The sequence below is a fragment of the Bombina bombina genome, chromosome 5, assembly GCF_027579735.1.
Source record: "Bombina bombina isolate aBomBom1 chromosome 5, aBomBom1.pri, whole genome shotgun sequence".
In the NCBI taxonomy this organism is placed as follows: domain Eukaryota; kingdom Metazoa; phylum Chordata; class Amphibia; order Anura; family Bombinatoridae; genus Bombina; species Bombina bombina.
This window is the reverse complement of record NC_069503.1, coordinates 734580691-734600691: the sequence shown is the minus strand read 5'-3', so window position 1 is coordinate 734600691 and position 20001 is coordinate 734580691.

Below are 20001 nucleotides of genomic sequence, written 5' to 3'. Positions count from 1 at the left end.
CGACCGCCAAGTCCTTCAACAAAGGATAAACTAGTCGCTACTAGCGACCGCAAAGACCCATTTCTAAATTTCAAGATCCTGCTAGTCTTTCCTCACGACAACAAAGCTATCATCTTTCGTGAGCGCAAAGATTATCTTTAGATCCCCCAGGATTTCCTTACAGATTTAGGAATAGGGGTTGCCACGGCAACATCACCTACCATTTTAAAACGTGACGTCACGTCACCTTTACACAAAAAGGCGCCCTTTTCTCTCATCCAGTAACGCCAACCACCATATACAGGCAATTTAAGCCTACAACTGGACAGTTACTTTCTTGTCACTTGGCAAGTCAATATCTTGGGACATCAGTACATTTTTCGCTAAAGCGCAAGTACTTTTTCTTATTGTTCTTTTATGCTTATTTTATGTATCTATACATTTATTAAGGGAGACGTCCCTTTGTTTTACATTGTATCATTTTGTATCATTTTAGACATCTTGACACCTCTGTTTTATTAGTATAATAAATTGCCTTGGAAATTTTCCATTTGAACTATATTTACGCCTCTGTCTCTGTTCTGGTACATATATATATATTCCTTCCTATATATTATTACATATAAATACTTTGATGAATATATTTTTTTGCTGATTACATATAGGAGTTTATCTTTGTCACCTCCCCTAGGGGGCCTTCTTACTACTTCAATAGCCCTCCATTTAAATGTATTCACATTTCCTGAGTGGATCTCAATAAAATGTTTTGACAATGCTGAGCAAGTGACTTTGTTTTTAATATATCCTAGATGCTCCCGTATTCTGGTACGCACATCTCTACTGGTCATTCCTATGTATTGGCATTGATGTTGGGTACATTCAATTAAATATACTACATAGGGTGTAGAACATTTAATAAGTCCCTTCGTTTCAAATCTTTGATTGGTTCTGCAAGAGTAAAACTCTCTACCCTCAACAATATAATCGCAGGCCTTGCATCTTCCATCCCCACACTTATATGTGCCCTGAACACTAAGCCATGATGTGGGCTGCTGTGTGAGTGGCAATTGAGTCGGGGATAGTAAATTACCTTTTGTTATGTTTTTTGAGTATACACACTTAAAACCTTTATCTACCACTTCTTGTAATGGTTTATCGCCATGTAACATTGGGAAATATTTTTTGATTATTGCACAGATGTCATAAAACTCAGTAGAGTATTTTGTAATGAAAAGGGTTTTGTCATCCCCTCTGCTTTTTGGCTTGGTACTTAAAGCATTCTGTCTGTCCACCCTGGCAACTTCCTGAGCCACGTTCTGCACCATTTCTGGCCGGTATCCCCTCTCCATCAACCGATTTACCATACACTTGCTTTCTTCAGTGAAATCTTTATCTGAACTACATATCCTTCTTGTGCGTAGTAGTTGTCCTCTCGTGATCCCCTTGAACACATGTCTGGGATGTGAACTTTTATTATGTAGCAGCGTATTACCACTTATTGGTTTTCTGTACAATTTAGTGTTATTCTGATCTTTCTTTTTGTCACAGGTCTCTGTAAGGAGTGGCTTCCTTCCATACCAGGTGAGCAGTCCTCCTGCCAGCTGAGAAGCCTACCTCTGGCTTAGTAGTACAGCTTAAGACTTTTTATTTTGCAGTTGCAGGTTTAATATTTTATTTTTCCTCCAATTCCACGCTTCTGGAATTTTCCTTTCAAGGATGAGATCTTGTTTGGCCTTGGTCTCTGATGTTGTGAGTGAACGTCAAGAGAGTAGGACTATAGTTTCCTTTTTTCCTCTTTTTACAGGGTCGGTCTTGCCTTTTTTGGAGCACAATTTAAGATTTCTCCCGGGGCCAGTTTTCTCTTTCTAGAGTATCTGCAATCCAGGTGTGATGAGAGGCATCCCTTGAACTGGTTTCAGGACTTTCCTTTCTGGGAGTAATAGTTCCGTCCCAGTTTGGGAGCGGGATCTAGGTACTTACCTCTAATAACTCAGGTTCTGACCTTTAAGTAGTATCCCTTGTCCTTTAGTTCTAGAGGGCCTGTTCATAACGAACATAAGACCTGATTTATTGTTCCCTTTGTTTGAGACCTTCTCAAGTCTCTGAGTTCCCTCATTTTATACATACTTTTAGGTCTTGGAGTATTGTAGGGGTGTTTTTTTCTGGACAATATAGTTCAGGTGTCATCCTTCCTTCAAGGAAATTCTCTTTTAAGAGATATTGTCTAATCTTCTTTGCCAGGGATGGGAAATTAATCTGGAGAAGAGTTCCCTTGTTTCATATTCAAGGGTGATTTATTTGGGTCTACCACCTCAATTCCCTGAATGCTCCCGATTCCGTCTGATCTCGGACATTATGTGGGGCCAGGTCTGGTCAGTTCCTGGATGGGTAGGCTGACCATATTGCCGCTTTAAAAAGGGACACATATGAAAAATACATATGTCAGGGCCGTTTTCAGGGCTGTTTAAAGAAAAGGTTTTATATAAGAACCCTCACATATGTATTTTTCATATGTGTTCCTTCTTAAAGCGGCAATATGGTCAGCCTATAGATGGGAGTCCACTTGGGTACACCAAATGCAGAAGGTTGGCTTCTTAATAGATTCTCTGTCTAGGAGAAGATTTCTAATGGAGGTTAGATAATTAAGGATGTTTTCCTTTTCCTTTCTCTGCAGTGTCTGTCCGACCAACAGCAAGCACTAATGGTCCGGTACATAGCTTAGCCATCTTACAACCAGTAGGTTTGGAGTTTGGATTTAGCTGCAGTTGAGTTTCCTTCACTTTTCAGTGACTCAAGGTAGGAGGGTTTTGGTCTGACATTTATCATGGACATCATTCCCTTTGCTATTTTCTATAAAATGGAGAACATTCGGATCTGTCTCAAAGGATAGACCGATATCAGTCATCAAGAGACTTTCTCCCGTGGTGGTTTCTCAGGAGTATCTGTCTCAGGGCACGTGCTTCTAGAGACATTCCTGGGTGCTGTGACCATGGACGCCAACCTGCTGGGCTGTGAAACACTCTGGGTCTTGTTTAAGGCGCAGGAATTATGGACTCGGAAGTGTCTGCTCTCCTCTTTTACATCTTTGAGTTGAGAATGATTATAATGCTCTGATGACTTGGCCTCTGTTGTTCTTAGCTTGGTTCCAGTTGGACAATATCACCTCAATGGTTTACATCAACCACCAGGGAGGAACTCAGAGTTCCTTAGCCTTGTAGTAGGTGACTTGGATTGTTCAGTGGGCGGAAGCTCACAATTGTTGTCTTTCTGTCTTCCACATTCCAGGAGTGGAAGCTCCATCTGTAGGTGTTCTCCAACTTAACCCTCATACGGAGGGTGCAAGAGTTGAATCTGTTGGCGGCTTGGCAAAATGCCAAGCTGACAAGGTTTGATTAGAAGTCAAGAGGTCCACAGGCTGCTCTGATAGATACTCTGGTGGTTCCTTGGGATTTCAGGCTGACATACATTCACCATTTGCTCTCTTTCCATGAGTCATTGCTTGTATGAAACAGGAGAGAGCATCGGAAATTCTAATTGTCCCTGTGTGGCCTTGCAGGATCTGGTATGCAGACCTAGTGGAGAGGTCTTCTCTTCCACCTTGGAGACTACCTTTGAGGAAGGACCTTCTGATCAGGGTCCATTATTTCATCCAAAATTCGTTTTTCTGAAATTGACTACTTGGAGATTGAACGATTAGTTCTGTCTAAACATAGTTTTTCTGAGTCGGTCATTGTGACCATGATTCAGGCTTGCAAGCCTGTTACGGGGAAGATTTACCATAAGATATGGCATTAAATTCTTTATTGGCGTGAGTCTAAAGGATTTACTTGGAGTAAGGTCAGGATCCCAAAATCTTATCTGTTCTCCAGGAAGGCTTCAAGAAGGGGTTATCTGTCAATACCCTCAAAGGTCAGATTTCTGCTTTATATATTCTGCTGCACAAGCGTCTGTCGGTTGTGCCGGATGTACAATCCATTTGCAAGGCCCTGGTCAGAATAAGGCCTGTATGTAAATAATTTGCTTCTCCTTGGAGCCAAAATCTTGTTCTTAAAGTTTTGCAATAAGCTCCATGTGAGCTTTTGCATTCCATAGATATTACGTTATTATTGTGGAAAATTTTGCTTCTTACTGCTATTTCTTCTGTTTAGAGGGTTTCTGAACTCTCAGCATTGCAGTGTGATTCTCCTTATCTCATATTTCATGCAGATAAGGTAGTTCTCCGTACCAAGTTTGGTTTTCTTTCTAAGGTTGTTTCAGACAGAAATATTAATCAGGAAATTGTTGTTCCTTCTCTCTGTCCTAATCCTTCTTCTCATAAAGATAAATTGTTGCACAACTTAGACGTTGTGCGGGCTCTTAAATTCTATCTGCAGGCTACAAAGGACTTTCATCAGTCTTCTGCATTGTTTGTTTGCTTTTCTGGTAAACGTAAAGGCCAGAAAGTAACTGCCACTTCTCTTTCTCTCTAGTTGAGAAGTGTTATTTATATGGCTTATGAGACTGCTGGACAGCAGCCTCATTAGAGAATTACAGCTCACTTCACTAGGGTGGTGTCTTCTTCTTGGGCCTTTAAGAATGAGGGCTCTGTAAATTAGATTGTAGATTGGTAAGACTGCGATTTGGTCTTATTTTCACACTTTTTCTAAATTCTATAAATTTTATACTTTTGCCTCGGCTGAGGCTTCTTTTGGGAGAAAGGTTCGGCAGGCAGTGGTAACTTCTGTTTAGGTTACCTGTCTTGCCCTCCCTTATTATCTGTGTACTCTAGCTTTGGTATTGATTCCCAACAGTAATTGATGATCCGTGGACTCGCCGTGTCTTAAGAAAGAAAACAAAATTTATGCTTACCTGATAAATGTATTTATTTCTTGACATGGTGAGTCCACGGCCCTCCCTGTTTTCAGACAATTTTTTTTTTATATAAACCTCAGGCACCTCTGCACCTTGTGTTATTTCCTTTCTCTCCTTTTTCTTTGTTGAATGGCTAGGGGTTATGGGTAAGGGAAGTGATACTTAACAGCTTTGCTGTGGTGCTCTTTGCCTCCTCCTGCTGGCCAGGAGTGTTATTCCCAATAGTAATTGATGATCCGTGGACTCACCGTGTCAAGAAAGAAAGAAATTTATCAGGTAAGCATACATTTTGTTTTTTTCTTTCAGGGATAGATTGTTTTTGAAATTGTGTTTGTTTTTACTTTTGGTGATATTCCCATTGAGTGTAATAATGTCACAATCTGAATCTGAAAGAAAGACAGATAGCATTGAGACATATAAAAAAGCTAATAAATATCCTAAAAAAAGTCATTTATATCAAGTACATGCTAGAGACAAAGCCATAGATATGTTTCAAGAGAAAGTATATGGGGACATTATTGCACTCAACGAGAATATCACCAAAAGTAAAAACAAACACAATTTCAAAAACAATCTATCCCTGAAAGAAAAAGAAGCATTAGCTATATTAACTTCAAATAATGACATCACTATAACTATGGCTGATAATGGAGGGTCTATAATAGTACAAAACAAAAATGTTTACCACACTGAGGAAAAAGGGCAATTAAATTAAACAGACACATACATAAAATTAACTCATAACCCTACAGAAAAGTTCAGTAAGGAAATGACACACTTGATAGACAAAGGTAAGACTATGGACTTTATGTGAGTCCGTATCTGTTTCTACATTATGCACGCATAAGTATTTTTATACTATATACAATATGAAGATTTGATTCTTTTATGTCTTATAATATAATTTATATCAAATTACAATTGAGGAATTAGTTATAACCAAAAAGTCTAATGCTCTGTCTGTAAATTTGGTTATAAAAAAGATTAAAAAGCATTACTAGAGGAAAACGTTCTTAGAAGGCAAGGTAAAGTGAATAACTACTATTTTATTTCTTTTAATATAATCCAGATCTCACAATATTCTGTGTTCCTGCAAATTGGAAGATGACCCAATTTGGGAGCTCTCAATTAGGGGCCAATGATTTAGAGCTCTCCTCTCAGGTTAGATGATCTAAGAAGTCTTGCCAGTATGGCGAGGTCTCTCAAAGAATTTTAGAAACACAAATTTTATATTGAAAGATGTTTATCTCGTTATGCAGGTTTATGTATGTGAAGGAGAGACTCCAGTATTAAAATATAAGATATTAAAAAAAAAAAAAATGATGTGATTTCTCTCCATGGCAGTGAGTTTTTTGATCATTAGGCCCTTACTATCCACTTTTCACTTATTTAAAGCAAACAGCTTGCAATTAGGATATTTTGATGTAGTTTTGCAATAAACTAAGAAACTGGGTGAATATGAAAATGTTTTAAATACCTCAGCTTGTTTGCTGCAGTTGTTTTAAGTAGCCAAATCGACTATTTGTCTTACTCATAAAAGAGCCAATCCAGACTTATTACTAGAGTAGACAAAGTTCCATTTTTATGCACTTCCTATCTCATCATCTCAGCTGAAGGTGGTGCAGGGATAGACTCGTTAAGCTCTCAGAATGGGAATACTGTTAATTTTAGGCTTAAATTACAGGAAATCAGAGGCAACATAAATAAAATATATTGCAAAGTTATTTTTTAGTACACATAATTTTGTATTACAATTTCAAAGTTTTTACTGTCCCTTTGTGTCCTAGTTTCATGCAGTTAAATCTAGGACTGCCAAACCCCACCTAGCCACCACTGTTTTCTGCCTGAACCACCTTAGCTCTGTCTGTGAACAACTATGACACCTCTTTGATAGACCTTGAGAACTTGTCAAAAAAACTCTTCCTAGTCCAGGGATGGAAGTTTGATATGTTGAATGGTATGAGCACAGGTGAGAAAAATTATTCAAAAATATATAACACATAACCTTACTAGACATCACTAAATAAAACTCTCAAATTTGATTAGAATATGTAAAAATCAGCCAAACAAGGTTCGACTTTCCTAACTCAAATATTTAACTATTGATATTATACTTGGGGACAGAATTGTAGTTAACTGATTACAACTAAGATTTTTTTTTTCTTGTGACAGAATTTTAGTGTCATACATGAAAGAAACATAGAGGTACAGTTTTATCACATTATTGCCTTAGACCATGGGTTTTTAAACAACCTGACCTTTACAATCATAGATGACAAGAAGACATCTAAATTTGAAAAAGAAAAAACAAACATAGTCATAGTGTCCCCAGTCTATAAGAAACAAGAGCGCAACAATTAATCTTATGGATTTTCACAGCACCATCATTATAGTAGTTTGTAGTAACTCATGTAAACCCAGTTCCACAGGGGCGTATTATGGCCTAGAACACAACAAGGCCGGTGCCTAGGTCAGCAGATTTGGGAGGGGCAGCACATCTGCCCTGTCCTCTCTCTAAAAGCCAGCACACAGTACAGTGAGCGATAAAGTGAAGGCTTTTACAGAGAAGACAAGGCACTTGTGCTGATTAAGGTCGCTCTTCACAGGCAGTACTCCTTTAAACCGTTGCTTCATTTAGAGCCACCGGCATTTTTGCAGTGGAAGCGTTCTTGGTGAGAAACTTGCCCGGGGATATGCTTATAAGGTAAGGCTTGAGGTGAAGACCTTGTGCCGATATGCTGCCTCCCCTTGTCAGCTGTGATGGGTCTGCGAGCGCAGTGCTTAATGCAGGTCTTAGTAACTAACAGACTGGATGCGTCTGTGCACTGCTTAGATCAGCTTGTGATGTCTAATCATAAACTCTAATAGCTAGCTTTCTCTGCATTCATGAACCCATGGATTAAATAGGTAAAGGACACTTAAAAAGTTTCATTAATTGAATGATGGTGATTACTGTATGTTGTTGCATGTGAAAGGAAGTGATTGCTTCAAAGTGTTTTCTTCTTTCCCTACCTTCCTCTTCTCATCCTCCTTTCCTCCCTCAACTTCATTCCTCCCTCAACTCCCTCCCTCAACTCCCTCCCTTCTTTCCCTCCCTCCCTTCTTTCTCTCAATTCCCTCCCATGCTCCCTTCTTTCACTCCTTTCTTTCCCTTCCTTCTTTCCCTCCCCCTTTTCTCCTCTCCCTCCCCACTTTTTTTACACACTGACCAAAAAAATATTAAGGGAAAAAGAGATCTAAAACCTTTGGGGGGGGCAGCAGAATTTTGAGTGCCTAGGGCAGCACAAAACCTAAATATGCCACTGCAATTCCATTACAATTCAATAAAACAAACAATTAAACAAAAACATAAAAATTACAAAATTTAAGGTTTACTTAATAAAGGTCTTATAATAAAGCATGTCTGTTCTTAATTATAGTCGCCTTTCAGACACACTACACCCTCGGATGTTGTTTCATGGACTCTGTGGGTTTTTTCCACCACATATTAAGATAGGTATTAAGATAAGTAACAATTTTTGCACAGCCTCTGTAACACAACCTGCTGCCAGTAAGTAATAAGCAAAGTCATATACCACCTAAAAGCTGTTTTTATGCGATTCTCCTACATATCTGCACTCAGTAGTCCCTTATTTATGTTATATAGAATATTTTCCCTTTTTTTTTTTTGTAAATTCTATCTCTAAATCTATTTCCCATCCAAGCATAATGCTAGATTTTCCTTTATGTTTAGCTGCTTGTACTACAAGATAAAGTTGAGAAATGGTCTGTTTAGGCCTAGTGGATGAGCTATATAAAAATTCCAGGGTGGTAGACGATTGATGGTTTGAGTTTGCCAAATACTTATGTACTGCTGATGCTAATTGTAGATATAGATACAAGTGAATGTCCAATGGGTATATATATATATTTTTTTTTGTTGCAGTTTGGAATAATATAGCATTTAAATGTGGATGGTTCATATAAGGTGTCATTGAGATATTAAAGTCCCCTGCAAAAAAAATCTACTTTGGAACCAATTAGTTAGTAGTTGTGAGATATGAAGAACTAAGGATTGTTGTTTTGTATAAGGAGCATATATTATTATTATCGGTTATTTGTAGAGCGCCGACAGATTCCACAGCGCTACTTCTTGAATTTGTCTCTTTACCAATAAGTATCTACTTTCATGTTTTGAAATCACCTCATCTTTAATAAAGTGAAGGGAAGAATGAATCAGTATAAAGACCAATCTCTTCTTGGATATGGTAGTGGGATGAAGGTGTTGTCGGAAAACCATAAGCGATAATATTGTGTGGTTGTAATACAAAACCCAAGTGACCAAAAAGTCTTTCAATGAACCATAGCACCATTCCTTTATATTAATATTAGACAGTAAAAATTAAAACACTTTCACCTAGATTACGAGTTTTGCGTTAGAGGCGGTGCTAACGGGCAGTTAATGCTCACCGCTCACTTACAGACAGTGCTGGTATTACGGGTTTTTACAAACCAGACAAAAAGTGAGCGTTGAGCAAAATTTTGCTCATTACTGCACTCCAATACCTGTGCTGCTTACATTAGGGGTGAGCTGGTGTAACGTGCTCGTGCACGATTTCCCCATAGGAATCAACGGGGAGAGCCGGCTGAAAAAAAGTCTAACACCTGCAATAAAGCAGCATAAAACTCCCTAAAGCAGCCCCATTGATTCCTATGCGGAAATAAAATTTATGTTTACACCTAACACCCTAACATGAACTCCGAGTCTAAACACCCCTAATCTTACACTTATTAACCCCTAATCTGCCTCCCCCGACACCTACATTATATTATTAACCCCTAATCTGCCGTCCCCAACGTCACCACCACTGTAATAAACATATTAACCCCTAAACCACCGCACTCCCGCATCGCAAACATTAGTTAAATATTATTAACCCCTAATCTGCTGTCCCTAACATCGCTGCCACCTACCTACATTTATTAACCCATAATCTGCCACCCCCAACGTCGCCGCCACTATTCTAAATTTATTAACCCCTAAACCTAAGTCTAACCCTAACCCCCACTAACTTTAATATAATGTAAATAAATCTAAATAAAATTACTATAATTAACTAAATTATTCCTATTTAATACTAAATACTTACCTATAAAATAAACCCTAAGCTAGCTACAATATAACTAATAGTTACATTGTAGCTAGTTTAGGATTTATTTTTATTTTACAGGCAAGTTTGTATTTCTTTTAACTAGGAAGACTAGTTACTAAATAGTTATTAACCATTTAATAAACTACCTAGCTAAAATAAAGACAAATTTACCTGTAAAATAAAACCTAACATAAATTACACTAACACCTAACACTACACTATAATTAAATGAATTCCCTAAATTAAATACAATTAAATAAAATTAGCTAAAGTACAAACCCCCCCCCACTAAATTACAGAAAATAATAAACAAATTACAAGATTTTTAAAATAATTACACCTAATCTAATCCCCCTAACAAAATAAAAAAGCCCTACACTACACTAAATTACAAATAGCCCTTAAAAGGGCCTTTTGCGGGGCATTGCCCCAAAGTAATCAGCTCTTTTACCTGTAAAAAAAATTACAAATCCCCCCCAACATTAAAACCCACCACCCACACAACCAACCCTACTCTAAAACCCACCCAATACCTCCTTAAAAAAACCTAACACTAACCCCTATAAGATCACCTTACCGGGAGAAGTCTTCATCCAACCGGGCCGAAGTCCTCAACGAAGCCGGGAGAAGTCTTCACCCAAGCCGGGCGAAGTGGTCCTCCAGACGGGCAGAAGTCTTCATCCAGACGGCATCTTCTATCTTCATCCATCCGGCGCGGAGAGGGTCCATCTTCAAGACATCCGGCGCGGAGCATCCTCTTCCAACAAAGTCTTCTTACTAAATGATGGTTCCTTTAAGTGACGTCATCCAAGATCAGCCAATCGGAATTAAGGTAGAAAAAATCCTATTGGCTGATGCAATTGAAGGGATGCCATCTTGGATGACGTCACTTGTTGGAAGAGGATGCTCCGCGCTGAATGTCTTGAAGATGGACCCGCTCTGCGCTGGATGGATGAAGATTGAAGATGCCGTCTGGATGAAGACTTCTGCCCGTCTGGAGGACCACTTCACCCGGCTTGGATGAAGACTTCTCCCGGCTTCGTTGAGGACTTCGGCCCAGTTGAATAAAGACTTCTCCCGGTAAGGTGATCTTCAAGAGGTTAGTGTTAGGTTTTTTAAGGGAGTATTGGGTGGGTTTTAGAGTAGGGTTGGTTGTGTGGGTGGTGGGTTTTAATGTTGGTAGGGGAGATTTGTAATTTTTTTTACAGGTAAAAGAGCTGATTACTTTGGGGCAATGCCCTGCAAAAGGCCCTTTTAAGGGCTATTTGTAATTTAGTGTAGGGTAGGGCTTTTTTTATTTTGGGGGGCTTTTTCATTTTGTTAGGGGGATTAGATTAGGTGTAATTAGTTTAAAAATCTTGTAATTTGTTTATTATTTTCTGTAATTTAGTGTTTGTTTTTTTGTAATTTAGCTAATTTTATTTAATTGTATTTAATTGTATTTAATTTAGGAAATTAATTTAATTATAGTGTAGTGTTAGGTGTTAGTGTAATTTAGTTTAGGTTTTATTTTCCAGGTACATTTGTCTTTATTTTAATTAGGTAGAAATTAAATAGTTAATAACTATTTAGTAACTATTCTACCTAGTTAAAATAAATACAAACTTGCCTGTAAAATAAAAATAAACCCTAAGCTAGCTACAATGTAACTATTAGTTATATTGTAGCTATCTTATGGTTTATTTTATAGGTAAGTATTTAGTTTTAAATAGGAATAATTAAGTTAATGATAGTTATTTTTTTTTAGATTTATTTAAATTATATTTAAATTAGGGGGTGTTAGGGTTAGGGTTAGACTTAGATTTAGGGGTTAATAACTTTAATATAGTGGCGGTGACGTTGGGGGCGGCAGATTAGGGGTTAATCATATTTAACAAGTGTTTTCGATGCGGGAGTGCAGCGGTTTAGGGGTTAATATATTTAATATAGTGGCGGCGATGTCTGGTTCGGCAGATTAGGGGTTAAAAAAAATTATTTTAGTGTTTGCTATGTGGGGAGGGCCTCAGTTTAGGGGGTAATAGGTAGTTTATGGGTGTTAGTGTACTTTTTAGCACTTTAGTTAAGAATTTTATGCTACGATGTTGTAGTGTAAAACTCTTAACTACTGACTTTAAAATGCGGTACCAGTCTTGACAGGAGAGGGTCTACCGCTCACTTTTTGGCAGACTTGTAATACCGGCGCTATGCAAGTCCCATTGAAAAAAGAGGATACGCAATTTACGTAAGTGGGTTTGCGGTATTTACAAGTCTGGCCAAAAAAGTGAGCGGTACACCTGTACCTGCAAGACTCGTAATACCAGCGGGCGTTAAAAAGCAGCGTTAGGACCGGCCAACGCTGCTTTTTAAGCCTAACGCACAACTCATAATCTAGCCGTTTAAGATTTGTCTATTTTTCTAACCTTACTACCGTTAAAGATCTCTAAGTAACTACTATTTTAGATTATCGAAGTAGTTGGATTTAACTTCATCTTTTATTCTTGCATAACAATTGAAGTTAACCCTATCAACAAGAAAGACTACCACATCTGGGTAGATTCTAGGGGATATTTCGTTGACCATTTAGCAGGTATGTTTAGAGCTAACACCTTCATAAAGATGTAGTAAGGTTTCTTTTTTGCATTTCTTTGTAAACTTTGAACATTTAGGTCTTAGGAATTAGCTGTCGGTGGTTGTGTATTCTTTTGGTCTAACAATTGGTCCATGGGTAGTGATTCTAGTTGTTCCAATTCAAGATATTTACAAATATCTGGAATCTTGTGAGGTTCTTTAATAAGAAAGGTTTTGCCATCTTTGTTAATTAAAAGTGTGAAGTGGAATCCCCACCTGTACAATATGTGATTTTTCCTCTGGATTGTAGTAAGAGGTTTCAGAGCACCCTGTCTCTGTAAAGTCCTTAAGCGTAGGTCTTGATAAAATTGTTCTATGGATCCCTGAAACTTAAATGTTGGATTTTTTTCTAGCTGCTGAAAGGATTTATCTGTCTCCTTAGAGTTGAGGAATCTGATAATACCATCCCTAGGAGGTGTGTCATATTTTGGTTTGGCTCTAAGGGCCCAATGTGCTCTTTTAATCAGTAGCTCTTTATCTCCTGAGTCTCCTTTTATTGTGAGAAATATTTGTTGTAGGTAATCTGGAAGATTTATATGAAGTACCAATTCTGGGACTCCTTTAAGACCTACATTCCATCACCTATTTCTGTTCCTCTAGTTTATCTTGCATATTAAGTATGGTTTGCTGTTGTGGTGAAAGGTTTTTGGAAACCAGCGCAATATCCCCAGTAATAGTATCTCTTCCTTCTTCAAGTGATTCAACTCTGGTACCCAGTTCCTCTATATCCTGTTTAATCCCTGTCAAGTTATTAGTACATGGGGTTTGCATGGTGTCCATTGTCTCCCAGAATTTATCAAACTAAAAGAGATGTCTTGTTGAACACTAAAAGTTTAAGATCTGCTTTAGTAATTGGAGTGAGATCTTCTTTAGATGAGTGAGAGCAGGAGTCCAGCTCAAATTCATCTTCTTCATCTTGAACGCCTTGGACTAATGGTTTATCTTGTTTAGTAGATTTGAAATAAATATTTACAGGAGTCAGTTTGTTGTGTTTTTCTGATTTTACTGGATTCTTTAGTGACATATTATTAAGGGTGATTATTAAACAGTTCAAGTGATCTAAAAGTCTGGTTGCCAATACTCATATTAGATCACTCCTGTTTCCTTGTATGAAAGATATAAAATAACATGGTATCATAAGAACAATTGTGGCAAATTTAGTAGTGTAATTTATACTCCATTATACTATATGTATAAAACGGGAGAATAGCAGTTTGAGGAATTTCATCCGCTATTCCTAGGTTTTCTTTCAACTTCTTTTGCAAACAGATATGAGGCAGCCACAGCTTTTCTAACATTTATGGGTGTCCATGTGGAGGTATTAATTCATGGGGGTCTGATCTTTTTAATGTGGTGCATGTCATGGCACAACAGCCTACTCACGTTGATGCTGAATCTTTTGTGGCAGTCTGCTGTAAATCCCCACAGAGATGGAAGCGGTGGGCAACCTCCTGATACTCCTATATCGGGATCATTATGAAGCTTCTCCACAGGGTTTAATTTCAAAGCTGGTCATGTGAGCAGCAGCACTGACTTCACCACCACTGCCTTTTAATGGCTTCTAATTGCATCTCAAGTGGATGCGATGGTCCTCAGATAGATGGGGTCTCAGGTATTCCCTGTGTGGGTCTCCAACTAAATTTCAGCTGGCTTTATTAAAGTAAATAGGTTTTACCATAGAGAGCTCTTTTCTTATGCAGCCATCTCAACGCTTCTCCAAACTTCCATTATTATTATTATTATTATTTTTTTCTCACTAGGCTTGACTTCTAAATTCATTCTAAGGAAGGAGTTTATAAACCTTTGTTGTGCCATGGACACCTTTCAAAGTACTGAGAATCCTATGGACTGCTTTTCAGAAAAGTATATTTAAACTTGTAGCCTGTGAACTTATTAATGTTACAAAAGTTCACACCAACTTACAGAAAGTTTAAGGGAATAGTAAAGTCAAAACAGTCATGAATCGGATAGAACATACAATTTTATACATCTTTACAATTTAAATTGATTATCAAATGTGCTTTGTTCTCTTTGGATAATTTGTTGAAAAGTATATCTAGATAGACTCAGGAGTAGCAGTGCACTGCTGGGAGTAAGCTTCTGATTGACGACTGCACATATATGCCTCTTGTCATTGGCTCACCAAATATGATCAGCTAACTCCCAGTATTGTATTGCTGCTCCAAAGGCTAATGCTCAACAAAGGATACCAAGTCAAACAAAGCAAAATTGAATCATATAAAAGAAATTGGAAAGATGTTTAAATTGCATGCTCTATCATCATGAAAGAAATGTTATTTCTTTTTTTATTTTAAAAAGCTAGATACTGCCTTTACTACACATTCCCCAGCTTTGCACAACCCACATTGTTATATTAATCCCTTAAGCTACCTGGATGTAGCTACTACGTCACAGGTTACTTGTCCTGCCATACCCTGTTGACATAGTAGCTACATCCTACCTTCTGCCTAATGCTGCGGTCCCAGCTATCAGTTTCAACAGGTTAGAATGCCGTCAGAGGCAGAAGGCATCTACCTTCATATGGTAAGGTAGCGCTGATCCTGCTCCTGTTATCATATGAAGGTAGATTGCAAGATCGTTACAGACAATGACACGGTCAGTGTGTAACAATCTCCATTGTGGTCGGCGGTTGGTGTGGGAGGGAAGGTGGGAAGTGGGTGGGAGGGAAGGAAGGGGAGGGAGTGGCAGGGGCCCTACACTACAAAAAGGAAGGGAGAGGGAGGAAGGGATGGGACATGAATGCATTATGGAAAATGGATCAGTGAGAGGGGAGGGGGAATCTTAGTGACAATTAGTTGTGGGGGAGGGGAAGGAGGGACCACTACAGTACAGAAAATTTGTAAATAATAATAAAAATGCAAAACAAAAAAAAAAAACATACAAGCTATATACTGGCAGAAATCTGCCAGTATCTAAGATGGTGGCATCTTGTGAGGGGAGAAGGGTTAGAGACCTGTTTAGGGGGAATAGGGAGGTGGTTTACCTACAATCCAGAAAAAAAATCTATCAACCCTATGCTGCAACCATTTGTCTTATGACTGCAGTAATAAATAATTTCAGTGAGAAACCCAAAGTTTGTGTAAAAGTTAACGATTTTTTTAATATGATCTCATTTGGTGGCAAAATGGAGGCATGAAATTTACCAGATCAATACCTTGGGTTGTATTCTAAAAAAAATATATAGTTTTGACAGTAAATAAAAAAAGGCGCTATTTCTGTTTAAATCACGTGATAGCAAAAAAACTAAAAATTCTATGGTCTTTTGGGCAAGTTTTTCTCTGAAATGATCGGTCCTTTAGGGGTTAATATTATTTATAACCTTAAAACTCTAAGGGGCATATTTATCAAGACCGCTGTTCCATAACCTGTCCGCCTGCTCTGAGGCGGCGGACAGAAAACAACCTGATCAAATACGATTGGGTTGATTGACACCCCCTGCTGATTGGCTGCGGATATGCAGGGGGTGGTATTGCACCAGCAGTTCACAAGAACTGCTGGTGCAATGATAAATGCAATCTAATTTTAGTGTGCCACTTGTAAGTGTTTACTGTCCCTTTAAAGGGACATTTAAGTCAAAATAAAGTTTTATGATTAAGATAGAGCATGCAGTTTTAAGACACTTTCCAATTTACTTCCATTATCAAATTTGGCATAGTCTTTTTATATTCATACTTTTTGGGCAACAAGATTCTACTGAGCATGTGCACAAGCTCACAGGGTTTACGTATACTAGTCTGTGATTGGCTGATGTCTGTCATATACTAAAGAGGGCAGTAAAATGGGGAAAAAAAATAAGAAAAAAATCTACTGCTTATTTAAAATTCAGAGTAAGTGTTATTGCATTGTCTTTTTATTATGTACTTGTTAATTATGAAATTCTACTGCATTTAGTGGTCCTTTAAGTGAGGTCCTACACTTAAATTGGCCTGCAGATTTTATTGCATACAGACTATGCTTCCCTTTATATTTGATCACTCTTACTAAACACCCCCTTGTAGTTCTTCACAAAGCCATGCCTTGTTTCTTTTCCACTATGAAAATAGATTGTATGCAACACTTCTCATGGACACATTTCTTAGAAAAACATATTTTCATTTAGCTAAAAGTGCTGACTAAAATACAAAATGTATTTGTCTCTTGAATGAAGAATCCATTAAAGGACCAGTCAACACAGTAGATTTGCATAATCAACAATTGCAAGATAACAACACAATGCAATATTACTTAGTCTGAACTTCAAATGAGTAGTAGATTTTTTTTCTGACAATTTTAAAAGTTATGTCTTTTTCCACTCCCCCTGTACCATGTGACAGCCATCAGCCAATCACAAATGCATATACATTGTGACAGCCATCAGCCATTCACAAATGCATACACACTTATTCTTGCACATGCTCAGTAGGAGCTGGTGACTCAAAAAGTTTAAATATAAAAAGACTGTGCACATTTTGTTAATGGAAGTAAATTAGAAAGTTGTTTAAAATGGCATGCTCTATCTGAATAATGAAAGGTTAATTTTGATTGAGTGTCCCTTTAATACAGTATATACATATGATCAGATGTAATGATTATAACTTTTTTTTTTTTTGCAAATTCATATTTCTACTTATTGCATAAAAATCTTACCTTTTATTTCATGTTTACAAAAGTTTTAATTCTCTTTAAACTGCATATAATGGGCTTGGAGGCCTTATGCAGGCTTGCTTATATGCTTCAGAGATGGTGAACTTAAATGTGGTTCAACCAGAATGATTGAAAAGCCCTGAGGAGTTGTACAAATGCTTGTGCAATAATAATTGAGGTCATCAGAAACCGCCTTGCTAGCACCGGATGTAGGGGGGATAGGTTCCCTATTTGGGAACCTTGTCTACCACAGCTTACAAAATGGGACCCTATATACTTTCTTCTAGTAGCGTAATTTGGCCTAAGTGCCTGTGCCTTTAGCAGCAAGATTTACTGTGTGGAGAGGAAATTTTTTTAGTGATACTTCTACGGCATACCTTTCTTCTCTTATGTTCTTTGCATATTTAATTTACTCATTTTGGGGACGATCACATTTACCATATCAGAAAATATGATCTTAAGTTGTTGGAGGGGTTCAGAGGAAATTCATTGCCTTGGTTCAACATAAAAACTAAATACAGAAATACTTCTGTTTGCTGTATTTAAATACTGATGGCTTTATGGGGAATTAACAATTCTTTTTATATCTAATAACCATCGCTCTTAATTTCCTCAAACAATTAATCTCTATTACTTCTGTCTATCCATTGACACGACCACCCTCTTAAATTCTAATTAATAACACCTTCTATAGAGGTCTTCTGGTTCTACTAATCTTAATTCTGCCCTTTGCCTGCAAGCCACTTCAACATTCTGAATATAAGCACTTGATTCATATCCACTTTTACAACTCCATTCCTGACTCCATTCATCTTAATTCCAGCACTAACACTCTATTGAGACTTGTCCTTACATTATGACTTAAAGACAACATTATCTAATCATTTGTTGTTTTTCAAGTCTAAAGGTCACACTCTGTTGCTTCCTGTATAGGTTTGTATTTTGTGGATTGCCCTTTTTGTTGACATAAGTTTATATTCTAACACTTTAAAAAAACTATTCAATACTTTCTAACATTTACCATTAGTCGGTAAAAATTGTAGATAATTAGTTTGATAAGATTTTCTAAATTACTAGAATATACAATAATCCTAATAATCCTAGGGGATATAAATCTCAGAGGGGTATAAATGTATAGTCCAGAAAGTTAATGCAGACTAGTGTGTGTGTATGTATGTATATATGTATATTTATGAATGTATGTATATATATATATATATATATATATATATATATATATATATATAATATATATACATATATATATATATACTGTATATATATATATACTGTATATATATATATGTATATATATATATATATATATATAGAGAGAGAGAGAGAGAGAGAGAGAGAGAGAGAGATAGATGATAGATATATTTTTTTTATATAATTTATTGAGAAACTTCATATTTTTTAGAGTTTGATGCACATATAATACTGTTTTTAATTATAAAAAAAGAGTTTAAGAACACAAATAAAATATTTTAATTTAGCATTGGTGCTTTATGTGAATCATACTAATGTTGCTTAGTTATTATTTAGTTCATATAAACATAATGCTATATATATGAAATGTTCAGTACTCTCTTATGATGGATTAATTGTATTATAGGTATTATAAATGTTAATACTATTTAATTCTGGTACACTCACAAATCTTTAATATATATTAGTATTTTTTATTAATATGAAAATTATTAATACATTCTTTAGCTACTGTTGAATAAAATAAACTTGCTTTCTATGTCTATAAAACACGCATATGTGATTTATCGCTATTTTGTGGAATATTTCTTTTTTTTAGACTGCACATACATTGCAGTATTACCATGCATATTTATGGTAAATCAGATGATGTGTGATGTTAGAAATGATGATTTGCAATGTCATTGTTGACATTTCAGATGTAATTGATTATGCTATCAATTATGTAATTGATAATTCAACAGAAAAATCTCCTTGGTTGGGAGTTGGGGGGTAGATTAACTGCAATATTTCTAAACATTTGAAAAGTTAAAATCTGAAATTGATACATTTATTGTTTATTTTTGTTGTTGTTGCAATTGCATTTCTGTCTATTTCAAAGGAAACTATGATTATCTAGATCAGCTTGACAATGGATAGTTGCTGCTAAAGTTCATCAGCATTAATTGAAGCAAGCACAGTTTCAGCCATACAAAGAGCTTTTTGTGTTATTTTCAAAAAAGTATCATTCTAATCCATAAGAAAACTCAGTTATATCACATGGCTTTAGAATAGCTTGACACCATGTAGACTTCAGCAATACTTTGCAATGAGAGAATTCACAAGTGTTATTCCAGTTTATCAGAAAACAGTTGTTAGTATTTGTTTTCCCTGATTCAATAGATACTGTATGTTCTTTTTTAAAAGAAAGTATTTTGGCCTATTTTGAACTGCATTTCTTTGTTATATGTACATTTTCAGAGCTAAAAATTTTGTACTTTTTCCAGTTCATTTGGCAATAAATACAATAAACAAATAACAAAATAAAAAATCACATTTTAAACAATGGCATATGAAACTAAGGGTCAGATTTCAAGTGGTGCACTAATTAATGCTCCAGCACGAGCGTTAACTACGCTAGAAGTAAGCTTTTTGCAAACAAAAAAACTTACCTGTAAAATTAAATAAAAACCTAATCTTACCTTTAAAAATAAAAACCTACACAAATTAAAAAAAAAACTAACATTACAGAAAAAAACTAACATTACAGAAAAAAACTAAACTTTACATTACAGAAAAAAACCTAACATTACAGAAAAAA